This window comes from Acomys minous (genome assembly GCF_964271855.1).
Source record: "Acomys minous genome assembly, chromosome: 3".
Taxonomy (NCBI): Eukaryota; Metazoa; Chordata; class Mammalia; order Rodentia; family Muridae; genus Acomys; species Acomys minous.
Genome location: NC_140485.1, coordinates 132,016,067 through 132,030,931, shown reverse-complemented (window position 1 = coordinate 132,030,931; position 14,865 = coordinate 132,016,067). Strand labels below are relative to the sequence as shown.

The 14,865-nt window shown below is 44.5% G+C and overlaps 1 pseudogene across 1 annotated transcript; it reads left to right on the top strand.

The window, feature by feature from the left end:
* Window positions 1-9,030: 9,030 nt before the first annotated feature.
* Window positions 9,031-9,334, top strand: LOC311593575 (NADH dehydrogenase [ubiquinone] 1 alpha subcomplex subunit 3-like; annotated as a pseudogene). Its single transcript has one exon. The product of its transcript is annotated as an NADH dehydrogenase [ubiquinone] 1 alpha subcomplex subunit 3-like (transcript).
* The last annotated feature ends 5,531 nt before the right edge of the window (window positions 9,335-14,865 follow it).

Here is a 14,865-nt window from a genome sequence, read left to right as displayed (position 1 = left end):
CATAACAAGAGTCTGGGGAACTGACGTGGCCTGGACATACAGATAGCACAAAGGTCACCAGGCTATTAATCACATCTGCTCCCAGCTTTGTCGGAGGAAAACAGCGTATACAGCTCTCCCTTTGAAGAGACAACCCTGTGCATTTAACATTCCTTGTTTCCTCAGTGTCTGTCTGTGCACAAGTACCTACCTGGCTCCTGTACTCCAGAACAAAATTTGAAATATAGTTATATATCCTTTTATTTCTTTTGTTTTCATTTTGAGACAAGGTCTCACTACGTATCCTTGGCTGGCCTGGAACTCATTCCATAGACCAGACTGCCCTCAGACTCAAAGTAATCCTCCTGCCTCAGTGCAGAAGCCATAGGTGTGCGTGGCCACACCCAGCTTTACATTTCCAAGCAGAATCAATTTAAAGTAGATTGTGCGGTAATCATTGCATTAAGAAGGATTCAGGGTGGTGGCGCCCGCCTTTAATTCCAACACTCGGGAGGCAGAGGCAGGTGGGTCTTTGTGGGTTCGAGGCCAGCCTGGTATACAAAGTGAGTCCAGGACAGCCAAGGCTACACAGAGAAACCCTGTCTTGAAAAGAAGAAGAAGAAGAAGAAGAAGAAGAAGAAGAAGAAGAAGAAGAAGAAGAAGGAGAAGAAGGAGAAGAAGAAGAAGAATTCAGACACAAAAATGTCCTCTAGGTGACAGGGGCATGACTAGCATTTGGGAACACTGTAGAGGGAAATAGTGGGACTTCCTAGTAGCACTGAGGGAACACCTGAAGTTTATGGTCACAGTTTAGAATGAAACCAGTGATCGCTACTGTATGTTTTTTTTTTCCTCCTCTACTCCAATTGTTTGAGAAAATGGAACACATTTACCTTCAACTGGGCTCAAGGTTAAACCAGGTCATCAAGATGGAGAAGAACAGAGCGCTTATTGTATTTGCAAGGGAGTCATCCTAATAATGGCTATGGAATATAAGCGGGATAGTAAAGGCAGTGAAGGTGGGAAAAAAAAACGAAAGCACCTGAGAGCTACAGAGTAATAACGAAAGGATAGAACGGATGAATGAAAGATGTGAGGAGGCCGAAACTCTCGGCAGCAAGGGGCAATCCTAGTAAATAATAGAGGACAGTGGATTCTGGTCAGAGATGCTCAAAACCAGAGATGGTGCAGTTCCTGGGCTAGGCTGTAACCATGGAAACAGGTAGCGGAGTTGAAAATGGAAGGGGAGCAGGGGAAGACCACTTAGGTAATCAAGGAACTGAATGGCCAAGATGTTGGACAGGTCACCCGGTTGGATGGTGATGTCACTAAGGATGATGAGAGAGGAAGACAGCCAGGAGCAAAAGTCCTCAATAGATATGTCACTGAGAAATCGAGACTGCTCTACAGCACTGGCAGATTTTTCCCAGACAAAAGCCTAGCTCTTCTTCTTCTTCTTCTTGATAGCTAAAAATAATAGATGGCTCAATGAAAAATGATGACGAATAAAGCACCCTCTCGGCTTTAACTAAGTTGGCAATCAGCAATTAACCCTTTACAGAAGTCGGATTATAAGTAATAGCTAGTTCTTTTCTCACATATGTAAAAAATACCCATAAGGTTAGAATATCTTATCCCTCAAGAAAATATACAGTCCTCATCTTTACCTCTGGACATGGAGGCTTTCAGATCACCAGAGAGGACAGACCCTGGAGCCAGCTTGTCTGGCCGCAAATGCTGATCCTGCTATGTTCTAGTCTTAAGATCTTGGGCAGATTCCTCAGTCTCTCCCCAGCCTGTTGTGTTACCTGTAATATAGAGGTGCTGGTGACAAGCGGTGCGGCTGATCTAAGGATGACACTGTTTAACATGTGCAGAGTAACTAACATGCAGAATGCGGGACAAACTTAGTGTTAGCTGTTGCGTTATCATCCTACAGCACAGTGTAGAGGATTCTCCCAGTAAGAACTGGAAAAGCAGAGTTAAAAAAAAAATTTTTTTTTTGGATCCTAGACTTGCTTTGTAGACCAGGCCGGCCTCAAACTCAGAGATCTGCCTGCCTCTGCCTCCCAGACTGCTGGAATTAAAGGCATGCACCACTACCATACAGCTTTTTTTTTTTAAGATTTATTTATTTAATGTTTATGAATGCTCTGTCTGCATGTACACCTGCATGCCAGAAGAGGGCATAAGATCCCAGTATAGATGGTTATGAGGCACCATGTGGTTGCTGGAAATCAAACTCAGGATTTCTGGAAGAGCAGACAGTACTCTTAACTGCTGAGCCATCACCCCAGGTCTGGTTTTGGTTTTTCAAGACAAGGTTTCTCTGTGTAGCCTTGGATGTCCTGGATTCACTTAATAGACCAGGCTGGCCTCGAACTTATAAAGATCCACCTGCCTCTGCCTCCCTGAGTGCTGGGATCACGGAAGTACACCACCATGTCCAGAAGACAGGGTATATTCTACTTGACCAACAACTGTGGAAGATTGTAAGCTTAAATTATTTTAACTAAATGCACAAGTATAAATGTTTTAAAGCATCTTCTTTGCTTTGGGAAAACAAGACTGTTTAGAAAGGAGTTGAGAACACCTCACTTCTCAAGGAAGACATCCGGATGGGCGTGGAGATGCGTACAGGTAACATCAGCATTTGGGAAGTGGACTCATGAAGATCAAAGCCACCCATGGCTATTTAGGGAATCTAAGGTAGCCTGGGCTACATGATGCCATGCCTCACAACAAAACAGAGCTTTACAGTTAAAAGTGTTTGCTGTTGGGGGCTGCAGTTGCCCTTTGACCTCTGTATACTTTCATGGCAGGCAGGAGCCCACATTCACACATACATACATACATCATACATACATACATACATACATACATACATACATACATATGTGATTTAAATGTTTCTATCTCTTTTTAATAAAAAATACAAATCTGTTCTTAAACCACAACAAAGAAATGCAGAATGCCTTTTAAATCACAGTCTTTCCTGAGCCAAAAGAGAACCTTAACCTAATTAACTACCTCACCATATTTAAAGAAAGAATGAGGTCACCATGGGACAGCAGCAGCTCCACAACAGGAGCTGGGAACTGGAGGCAGGGAAGACTATGGACCACAGCCACCAATGCCTTGTCCCTTTGGTAGCTCTGTTTGTCATCTGAAATAATATGCAGGCATTTGGTTTTGAACGGTCGAGGCTCTGCTCTCAACACAGCACCAAGCAGAGTCTGCTAGAGCCAAAGGGACCTTCACTTCCAGCTTCTGAGCGTCTGAGCTCAGAGTCACATCGTAGATTAGAGCCACCATCAGCCTTGACCACAGAAGCTTCTACTGTCCAGTGGTCAGCAGTTAAGAGAGAATCACAGTTGACTGTTGAATGTCTGACTCTAAACTGGACAGCTGTAACACATCTGGAAGAGGGGGCAGAAAGAATTAAAGAATTCGAGAGCCAGATGATGAGAGGGGTGCGGCGAAATGCTGTCATCATCTGGGCATGGCATGGCCATTGCACTCATAAACTCCCGGCACCTGTTCTCAGCAGCAGACCTGCGCTAGGTGGAACCCTTCAACATCCAGGCATGGACAGGGTGGGACTCACCAGGCATCACTGATCCCTGAGCACCTACTGACAGTTACAGCTGCTGGGGGATGAAAGGGTCATTTTTCTTCAAAGGTGAAGCTACTGGTAAGATGGCCATGATCCAGTCAATAGCACTACACCCATGTTCATGCAAGCATCCTTAATTAAACTCAGTAGATCATAAAAATAATGCATATACATATACATATATACATATATGCATGCATGCATGCATACATACATACATACATACATACATACATACATACGTACATAGGAGGGAAACATGCTGGGAAGAGTAAAGGATCCAGAGAAATGAGAAGGGGGAATTCTGAGTGGTGGTGTCACACACCATTAATCTCAGTACCTAGGAGGAAGAGGCAGGTGGATCTCTGAGTTTGAGGCCAGCCCGGTCTACAGAGAAAGTTTCAGGACAGTCAGGGCTACACAGAGAAACCCTGTCTCAAAAAGAGAAAGAAAAAGAAACAAAAAGAAAGGAGAAAAAAGGTTATGTGGGGTAAATAAAATAAAAATACATTATATGCACGCATGAAATTGTCCAATGGCCAGGCATGGTGGCACACACCTTTAATCCCAGCACCTGGAAGGCAGAGGCAGGCAGAGCTCTGAGAGTTCGAGGCCAGCCTGGTCTATAAAGTCAGTCTAGGACAGCCAAGGCTACACAGAGAAACCCTGTCTCAAAAAAACCGAAAAGAAAAAGAAAAAACCCAATGATAATTTTTAATGACCCTTAACTATGCTTTGATTTCTAATTGTTCTTCTTGTTGTTGTTACTTCAATGGCACAGAGCCCATCTATGTTGCCCTAGTTTGTGTGGTGTGTGGGGACATGTCACAGTGCACACATTGGAGGCCAGAGGACAACTCTGTGACTTCCTGTGCCCACGAACTTGTCTTCCCTAGGATCCTGGCCCATTTGTAAAATGTTTCTGGAGGTTTTTTTGGTCCAAAAACAGGAAGTTCACATCGGACTTACCGCAACCTTCCTGAAGTTACTCAAGATCACTGTGAGACATCACTGAAGAGCGATTAAGGCTGGTTGTGTTGCTAACAGCACTGCCACTGTGGGGTGTGGCCTGCGTGCCACAGTGCGTGTGTGGGGTCCGGGAACAACTCTCTGAAGCCGGTCTCTCCTTCCTCCTTTACGTGAGTTCCCAGGATCAAACCTGAGTCACCACGCTTGCTCAGCAAAGCATCTCTCTCCCCGCTGAGCCACTCCTCGCCCAGGGCTCTTCTTACCACCACAAGTTGGAATTCTCAATGAGACAAAGTTCAAAGTTCCTCAAAACATGAAGATAATTGACCAAACATTCGGTGAAAATCGAGTTTCCAAAGCAAGCATGGCTTCTAAATGAAGCAGAAGCTCCAAGGAATTCTGGATCTTTCTTTCTTTCTTTCTTTCTTTCTTTCTTTGGTTTTTGAGACAGGGTTTCTCTGTGGTAGCCTTGGCCATCCTGGACTCACTTTGTAGACCAGGCTGGCCTCGAACTCACAGTGATCCGCCTGCCTCTGTCTCTCAAGTGCTGGGATTAAAAGCACTCGCCAAGACACCTGGCTAATTCTGGATCTTTCAAAAGTCATTATTGTTCTAGAAAAATCTCATGGCTCTAAGTGGAGTTGAGAGAAATGTGGGGTATTCCTGACCCCATTTTAGACAAGTTCTGGACTGCTTTTAAAATTGTGCCAACTTTCAAACAACAACAGAAAAGGAAGTGCTGTTTTTTTTTTATTGCTTGTTTGTTTTGGATTTTTTTTGGTTTTTTTGTTTTTGTTTTTGTTTTTTTAATCAAAAGAGGAAATGTCCTCACTCACACTGCTTTCTCTCCCAGCTTCTTGTGTGGATTTTAAGTTCCTGCCAAGGTTTTCTGAACCCTTTTGATGATCTTTCTGATTCACATGAGACCAGGTTTTATAAGCAATTGTAGGCTAGCCAACCACATGCCTGCATCCATAAAGTGACTCTCTTTTATCTCCCGCCCACCCCACCCCCCGAAAATACAAATAATAAATTGGTCTAATTTTTTGTGAGAGATCCTATCTTCTGCTGATTCATAGGTTGATCTCAATTAAATCTATTTATAAATTTGCATTACCAGTCATGAATTTACTTGGTCAATAAAACTCTTACAAAAGAGAAAAGAGAAGGAAGCAAGACACAGGAAACTTGGTAATCAGATGGTCATTTTTCAAATGAGCCAACCCATGAGCCCTGCCAGGGTTTCTTGACATAGCTCTAGAAGTTCCTTCCTAGATACAAAGTGCTGAATTCAGAGCACCACGCTCTTTTATTTCACTTGATAAGCTAGTCTGCTCCATATGCACGTTCATCAGAAGCCGACGAGTTAGAAAGAGAATGAGGCCGGGTGTGGTGGCGCACGCCTTTAATCCCAGCCCTCAAGAGGCAGACGCAGGTGGATCTCTGTGAGTTCGCGGCTAGCCTGGTCTACAAAGCGAGTCTAGGACAGCAAAGGCTACACAGAGAAACCCTGTCTCAAAAAATAAAAAATAAAAAAAGTGTGGGAAGTGTTTAATGCTGCTCTCTTAAGTTCAGAAACAATGAGATTTAGAAAGGAAAAATATAATACCTTATTGCAACATTGCTAAATGAATTATAAAGCATACTTCACAGTAATTAGGTGATTTAAAAATATGATCTAGGAAGCTTTTGGGGTTTGCTTATTTTTTAAGCAAAGACTTTTTTTTAAAAAAATTGGGTGCAGACAAGATTTTCAAATGGAGAACACAGCTCAAGTAAGCTGGACCCAGCTTCTCACCCAGGGAAGGTGATCCTGGAGAAAAGGGAGGTAATGTTTAGGGTTCTTTGATGGGCATAAGGCGGACTAAGGCAAATCCAGCACAAATCAGGGTAGATTTCGCAAGCACACTAGAATGCCCAGGCCAAGAGGCAAGCCAGCCAACCTGGTGTTTCTCAAACTTTCCAAGGTATTTTCAGAGTCTGAAAAATTGTTCCTTCTGGCAAATTCAGTTTCCAAAATCATCTCCGTGTGACAATTTAGTCCTGTTGGTAAAACCACTGACTCGAAAGAGAGCTTTGCTCTTTTTGCCCATTCTATGGCCATTTTGATTTTTATGTTACCAGTAATAGTTTGATGACAGGTTAGAAAATGGCTTCCAGGGAAGTGGATATTATACTCAAGCTTGTCAGAGACAGACAGAGAAAAGCGCTTCCCTCACCCAGAGTCTGGAGCCTCAGGACAGCCCGTTAGACCTCCTATGAGCATAGAGATCTCTGACTCAGTCCTTACACACCCAAGTATTCACACTCAGTCACAGAACAGGAAAAGGAGCTTAACTTAACCCAAGGCAGAAACAGAAAGCAGGCCACAGATTTATGGTTTCATTTTTCTACCACAGCCGTAATATGGCCAATTGGCTTGCTAGTCACAAAATGGAGTTAGGTGTGACCTTGAAATCCGACCTTAGTGATGTGGGCAAAACAGGACTTCCAAGCTGAGCCCAGACAAACATCTCCCTGTGGTCGTGGCTGTCTCCCTTCCCTGGTCTTCTTCATGACTCCGGATTCCTCCACAGCCTCCGCCCTGACTTCACAAGCTAGAACTTACACACACATACCCCAGACAAGCGAACTTTGTAAGAATAACTTCTTTCTTTCTTTCTTTCTTTCTTTCTTTCTTTCTTTCTTTCTTTCTTTCTTTCTTTCTCTGTAGCTTATATAGCTCATTTAAATCCATATCAGAAATAAAAATGTTTACCATGAACTTACAGTTTCAATTAGTCACTTTATAAAACGAAATTTACATAATGCCATTCCCTTGACTTGAACTTTTTCTTCCTGGCCTTTAGCTGATTGCAGTTAAACATACATTAACATGTCTTACTCTTACTTTCCCCCAAATACATGTGTAACTGTTTGCGTAGCGATAAGGTCTATGCAACCTCGTTTCACTGGGTAAGGATCATTTCTATTCCATCAAGCTGCTGAGTTGTGGCTGTTACAGCAGCTAGCATAATCTTAACAATAAGGCATACTGTCACTGAAAACAAAGAAAATGGAGGCATATGAGCTGGCTCCATGGGTAAAGGTGCATACTGCTAAGTGTGAGGATGTAAGCGCATTCCCCAGAACTCACATGGGAGGAGAAAAAAACGACAGCCAATGTTTGTCCACATGCATGCCATGGCACACACACACATGAAAGGTTACTTAAAAGGGGAAGAAAGAAAGAGAGAGAGAGGAAGGGAGGGAGCGAAAAAAGAAAAGCAGTAAAATATATACTAGGGGTTAGAGAAATGGCAGAGTGGTTAAGAACACTGGCTGCAGCAGGGTGCACACCTTTAATCCCAACAGTTGGGAGGCAGAGGCAGGTAGATAGATTTGAGTTTGAGGCCAGCCTAGTCTATAGAGTGAGTTCCAGGACATCTAGGGCTACACAGAGGAACCTCATCTCAAAAAACAAACAACAAAAAGGAGCACTGGCTGCTTTTGCAGTAGACCTGGGTTCAGCTCCCAGCATCCACGATGCAGCTGCCGTTCTGCAGCTCTAGTTCCAGGAGATCTAATACCCTCTTCCGGCCTCTGCAGGCCCTGTACACACACACACACACACACACACACACACACACACACACACACACACTTCACAGGTACTTGCAGGCAAAGCCCTCATATACATAAAATAATACAGTTTTAAAAAGAGGTTCATTTGAGCCAAGCATGGTGGCACAAGGCTTTAATCCCAGCACAGGCAGGCAGATCGCTGTGAGTTCCAGGCCAGCCTGCTCTACCAAGTGGGTCCAGGACAGCCAAGGCTACAAAGAGAAACCTTGTCTCAAAAAAAACAAACAAAAACAGATGCATTAGCCCCCGTTATGTGCAGTTGCATTTTCTAAGGTTTTAGATAGTCTTTGTGAACCCAGTTTGAAAGTGCTAGCATTCACCTTAACTCTTTTAAGGGAAGACAGAACAGTGACATACTGTTCCCAGAAACGTTTTAGGGTTCCAGTGGGACTGCTTCATGTTAGCAGAGAAATTGAGGTCCCCTTTGAAAGGGCTCTTAGGCTCATTAAAAAAAAAAAATTAAGAACAGACTCAGAAGAAAGCTGAAGGAAAACTTTAGTACAGCTTAAAAAGAAAAACCCAGAGCACGCATGCAAGCTATAAATCTTAGCAACTGCCCCAAAGAGGAAGATGGAAAAGAGGACGAGAGAAAACCATGCTGTTTGAGTTAGGCTGACGTGTTCAGCAACGAAGGTAAGAGTCGGGGACAGGCTTTAGAGAAATCTTGAGGAAGTCCAAAGTGTCGAATAAAGCATGCTTGAAAAAGAGAAAGAAGACTCGGGGGAGGCAGAGGCAGATGGATCATTGTGAGTTCGAGGCCAGCCTGGTCTACAAAGCAAGTCCAGGACAGCCAAGGCTACACAGAGAAACCCTGTCTCGGAAAATAAAGCAAGGTTGCCTCCAACACCAAGATGGCCAGGAGAATCTCCACCTTCCTCAGGAATGCCTGGGTGAAGGAGCCGGTGCTGGTGGTGTCCTTCTCTGTCTGGGGCCTCGCTATAATTATGCTCATGGTCAGCCCCTACACCACGTATACATAAATGATAAACCAGGTGCGAGATGATGGGAACATGTGCAATATCCCCAGGCACCCCCAGGACTCTCAGGACCCAAGCTTGGGATGGCTGAAGAACCTCTGAATACTCTTGCTGATGGAAGAGGCCCCTTCCCTGCTGCCCTCCAATAAAAATGTGAAAGAAAAATGAAACAAAACCAATAAAAAAAGAGAGAACAGAGGTTATGCTTATGCTTCTGTGACTCGTTCAGAAAAGTGGGCTGACTTAAGAGGCTGACCTCACAGGGTGCTGGAATTAAAGGTGTGTGCCACCACGGCTCTGTACCTAATTCTCTTTTTATTAATTACATATTTATTTACGACATATACAGTGTTCTGCCTGTATGTGTGCCTGCACACCAGAAAAGGGCACCAGATCTTACTGTAGATGGTTGTGAGCCACCATGTGGTTGCTGGGAATTGAACTCAGGACCTCTGGAAGAGCAGCAGTGCTCTTAACCACTGAGCCATCTTTCCAGCCCTTAATTCTTTTTTTTTTTAATTAAGCTATTTATGTACTGTACATCCTGATTGCAGCTTCCCCTCCCTCCTCTTCTCCCAGCCCCCCCCCCTTACCTCACTTTCCCACCGTTCACCTCTCCTCCCCTTCTCCTCAGAAAAGGAGAGGCCTTTAGTCCCAGCACTCGGGAGGCAGAGGCAGGGGGATCACTGTGAGTTCAAGGCTAGCCTGATCTACAAAGCGAGTCCAGGACAGTCAAGACTGCACAGAGAGACCCTGTCTCGAAAAACCAAAAAAAAAGAAAGAAAGAAAGAAAGAAAGAAAGAAAGAAAGAAAGAAAGAAAGAAAGAAACCTTACATTACAGAATCACAGAGACTGAACTGCCAATCAGAGAGCATGTGAGGGACAGACCTAGGCGCTCTACATTTGTTAACAGCTATGCAGCTTGTTCTTCATGTGGGACTCTTAAACTGGAAGCAGGGACTGTCCTTGGATTAATTCTTAGGAGAAAAGGCAATGACATGTCTCCGCCTAGGACTAGATTCTCTGCCCAGTTTGCTGTGAAGCCGGAGGTAGATTCTGTCCGTGGGGGAAGTTTCATTCCTCACACGGAAAGTGTTTGTGTAACAATGTTCAGCACTTTACCCTGATGAAATGTCGCAGGGAATCAAACAGAAAAAGCAGACTGTATTGTGGCTGCCTTGGTTGACCTGGGACTTGGAGATATGCCTTCAGCTCTGCGTCTGGCCCCTTGACCCTGTAAGGAAATCCCAGGAACTCTAGGGAGCTGCCTTAAAAGGCACAGTTATATCAACGGAAGGGTCCGAAATCACTGAAGGAAGACCCTAGACTCAAACAGTATGTAAAGACAAAGAGCATGAATTCTGCAGAAACAGCCTGCATGCTGGGTCGCCATCCATCCAAAATGGCAGTGCCCCCACCCCACCCCAGGAGGAGATCACAGGATCTTTTAAAGGCTTCTAGAGGAATTCTGCCTATGGCTGCCTGACTCTAACTGGGATTGCCCAGTGCCTGGAGAGGCAGGCCTGTACTCCTGGAGGCTATGTGACTTCTTAGCAACGTCTGGCTATCTCATCAATCAGAATATGTTAAGAAGATTTTATGCTGAATAAAAGAAGCCATTCAAAGACCTGTAGTGTCCGGTTCCATTTATGTGAGACAGTCTGAAAAGGACAAAGCCATACTGGGCATGGTGGCATCGTGCCTATAATCCCAGTGCTTGGGAGATGGAAGCAGAAGGACAGCCCATGAGTTCAAAGCCTCCCTGATCTATTTAGAGAGTTCCAGGCCAACCAGGGCTACAAAAACATTTGTGGAGAGCACTTGAAATGATAGATGTGAGACCAAAAAGGAGGAGTAGAAGTAGGAGCCGGGCACTGTAAACCAGCGCACAGCAAGCCAGGAGTAATGGAAATGTATTCCCACCCCACCCCCGCTCTGTGTCTCTCTCTGTCTCTCTCTCTTCTGTCTGTCTCTCTTCTGTCTCTCCTCTTTCTGTCTCTGTCTCCTGTCTCTTTCTCTTCTCTCCTCCTCTTCTTTCCAGAGTTTCTCTGTGTAGCCTTGATTGTCCTGGACTCACTTTGTAGATCATGCTGGCCTCGAACTCACAAAGATCCACCTGCCTCTGCCTCCCTGAATGCTGGGACTAAAGGTGTGCACCACACCCGGCCTGTTTTGCATCATTATTACGGTTTACATGTCTGTAAGTTGAACTTCACAGAACTACACTCTAAACCCAACTTTAAATGTCACATTAAAAAAAATTTTTGTATTCTCTGAGTGTGTTCTCTTGTTCATAAAATAGAAGAAAAACAACACTACTTCCACGCATGGAAACCTTCAAAGGATGGAAAGAGAAATCTCTAATTATTCCCTCATGATTTATCTTTGTTTGTTTCAGACAAGGTTTTCACTGTGTACCCCTGGTTATCACAAAATTTGCTTTGTAGACAAGGCTGGCCTTGAATTCACAGAGACCAACCTGGCCTCTTACCTCTGCCTCCTGAGTGCTGGGACTAAAGATGTGTATACCACCTTGCCCAGCTAATGACTTATCGAGCCATTTTAAATTTCTCAAATTGTTAAGCTTCCAGAACCACTTTGTACCAGGTCCTTCTAAGCTGCCTAGGATGGATGTGTCTCAGTTTATTTTCCTGTTGCTGTGATAAAATGTTCTGAGAAGGCAAATTAAGGAAAAAGGTGACAACAGCTCACCACTCTGCTATAGTTCACCATGGTGGAGGAGGCAGGCATAGCAGCCGATCACCGACATGTCTGCACCGATGCAGAATGGTGCGCTGTTGTAACCTTTCTCTCTGAAGTAACCTGAGGCAGGTGGATCACTGTGGGTTGGAGGCCAGCCTGGTCTACAAAGTGAATCCAGGACAGCCAGGGCTACACAGAGAAACCTTGTTTCGAAAAACCAAAAAGGAAGGAAGGAAGGAAGGAAGAAAGGAAGGAAGGAAGGAAGGAAGGGAGGGAGGGAGGGAGAGAGGGAGGAAAGAAGAAAGAATCCTGAGACCTCAGTTTCTTCAAAAACACTGTTCTTGGGTTGTGCTTCCATACCCCTCCCAGGTGTATCAGATAGGAGTGAGTTTACTTTAGATTATTCATTACATCTGACTAGTGTTAACTGTTTGTATGCCTCTATGGAAGAACGTGGTTTTGCCACATGCAGGTTGTCCTTAAGATCGTACACTTTACTCCTTGACTCTTCGGAAGCGCTGAATAAAGTTGAACAAAGTTGGCTATTGCATAAGACGTTAGTCCGCCTCATTCTCCCAGGTCCTACTGGCGACTAGAGCAATAAACAGTCCGTAAATGGGCTGGCTGCTCTTCCTACGCCAACTAAGGTAGTCAAGATAATCTGCGACAGACCTGCCCACATGTCTCCTAAGGTCCTAACTTCTGAGACGTGAGCAACCCCAACCATCACGCTGCCTCACAGAAGAAAAATGGCACCAAGAGGAAAAAGGGATGCAGAATTTCAATATGTATCAACTTTCAAACAAAAAGGGTAAATAGTATTGTTCCATTTGTGCATGACACAAACCAATTGAACACTTAGACTCTATGATCTATCTGAAAGGGCACTGTTAATTAGCAGCAGGATGGGACTTGAATCCTTGCCCAAGTGCTCAACTGAGTCAGACCCCATCTTGATAACAATCAAGGTTCTTTTCCAAGACCACAGTAACGGAGGCGTCAGCAGCTCAAGCCAAGATTCTGCTTGAGAACCGGGGAGAGGACCACAGAATAGGGTCTCCTCTGTCACATTTCATTTTAAACATTTTGTTCGTGATGTTGTCAAAGTCAAGGCCAGAACTGTGATCATTTATGTGAGCAAACATTTGGATTTTGCCAAGAAAGCAAAAAACAGATTTTACTAGCAGCCCTTTGGATAGAAGATTGAGCCAGATCGTCTTTGTCAAACTGCGTCCATCTGCTCCCCCTAGGTCACCTCCTTTTTCTTACTCTTTGGCTCCCAGCTGCTTGTGGCCTGAAACATGAGATGTGTCTTCTCGTTGTGGGAGTTGCCCGTGTTGGGGCTTTCTGCACTGACATCCCAGAGAAGGTAGCTTTCATCTTGTGCGGTGCTCAGCTCATGGTAAAAATTTCTGAACCCGAATGTGCCAGCCACATGATGCTAACTGCCTCCGCCAAGAAACAGCCTCCGCCTGCCCACCATTGATCTGGACCGTGGAACCTGGAACCTGGGAGGCTACCATGTCTTTGGAACTCATAGTACAGCTTACATTCAGAACCCTGCCTCACATTGCAACCATGAGTATATTTACTCGTTGAAAATACAGACTATGGGGCTGGAGAGATGGCTCAGAGGTTAAGAGCACTGACTGCTCTCCCAAAGGTCATGAGTTCAATTCCCAGCAACCACATAGTGGCTCACAACCATCTATAACGAGATCTGGTGCCCTCTTCTGGTGTGTAGACAGAATGCTGAATACATAATACATAAATAAATTGTTAAAAAAAAAAAAAAGAAAGAAAGAAAATACAGACTATGGGGCTGGGCGTGGTGGTGCACGCCTTTAATCCCAGCACTCAGGAGGCAGAGGCAGGCGAATCAATGTGAGTAGCCATTCAGATTACAAACACTTTATGTTCCTCCAGTGAGGAAAGTCAAAACACAGATGAAACACACTTTTGTGCATTTTGGTTCTAGGTTCTAAATATTCTAAATAGGGAAACCATTCCATTTGGGTTGGGTTTTTTATTTGTTTGTTTGTTTGGCTTTGTTTTGTTTTTTCAAGACATGGTTTCTCTGTGTAGCCTTGGCTGTTTTGGACTCAATTTGTAGACCAGGCTGGCTTCAAACTCACAGAGGTCCAACTGCCTCTGCCTCCCCAACTATTAGGATTACCAACATGTGCCACTGCACCCAGCTCCATTTTTTTCCATACTTGTTTTTCACTGATTTATTTCATTTGTAAGACAGTATCTAATATTCCCCAGCCCAAACTAGCCAAAAACTCCCGATAGTCCTGCCTGCCCTTTAAAACTGCCAGGATTAAAGAGACAGACCCCAGGCCAGGCGGTGGTGGCGCATGCCTTTAATCCTAGCACTTGGGAGGCAGAAGCAGGTAGATCGCTGTGAGTTGAAGGCCAGCCTGGTCTACAAAGTGAGTCCAGAACAGTCAAGGCTACACAGAGAAACCCTGTCTTGAAAACCCAAAAGAGAGAGGGGGTGGAGGAGAAAGAGAGAGACAGACCCCTATGTGGGGACTCCTTTTCACTTTTTTTTTTTTAAAACAAGATCTTGCTATGTGGCCCAGTCATGGCTATCCTCCTGCTCCAGCCTCCCAAATGATAAGGTGACAGAAATTTACCATCATGCTTGGCTTTTTCAGTTAAATAAACAAATCTTAGGCTAGGTTTAGTAGCATACACCTTTAATCCTAGTACTTGGGAGACAGAGACAGGTATACTGCTGCAATCTTAAAGCCATCCAGAGCTACACAGAGAGCTCCAGGCCATGCAAGGTTACACAGAAAGACCCTGAGTCAAAAACAAAACAAACAAAACACCCTAATGACTTACTCTATATTTATACATAAAAATCTTTCATTTGGGCTGGGGGGCTCAGAAGTTAAGAGCACTGGCTGCTCTTCCAAAGGCCCTGAGTTCAATTCCCAGAAAGGTTTACAACCATCTCTACTGAGATCTGGTGCCCTCTTGTGGCC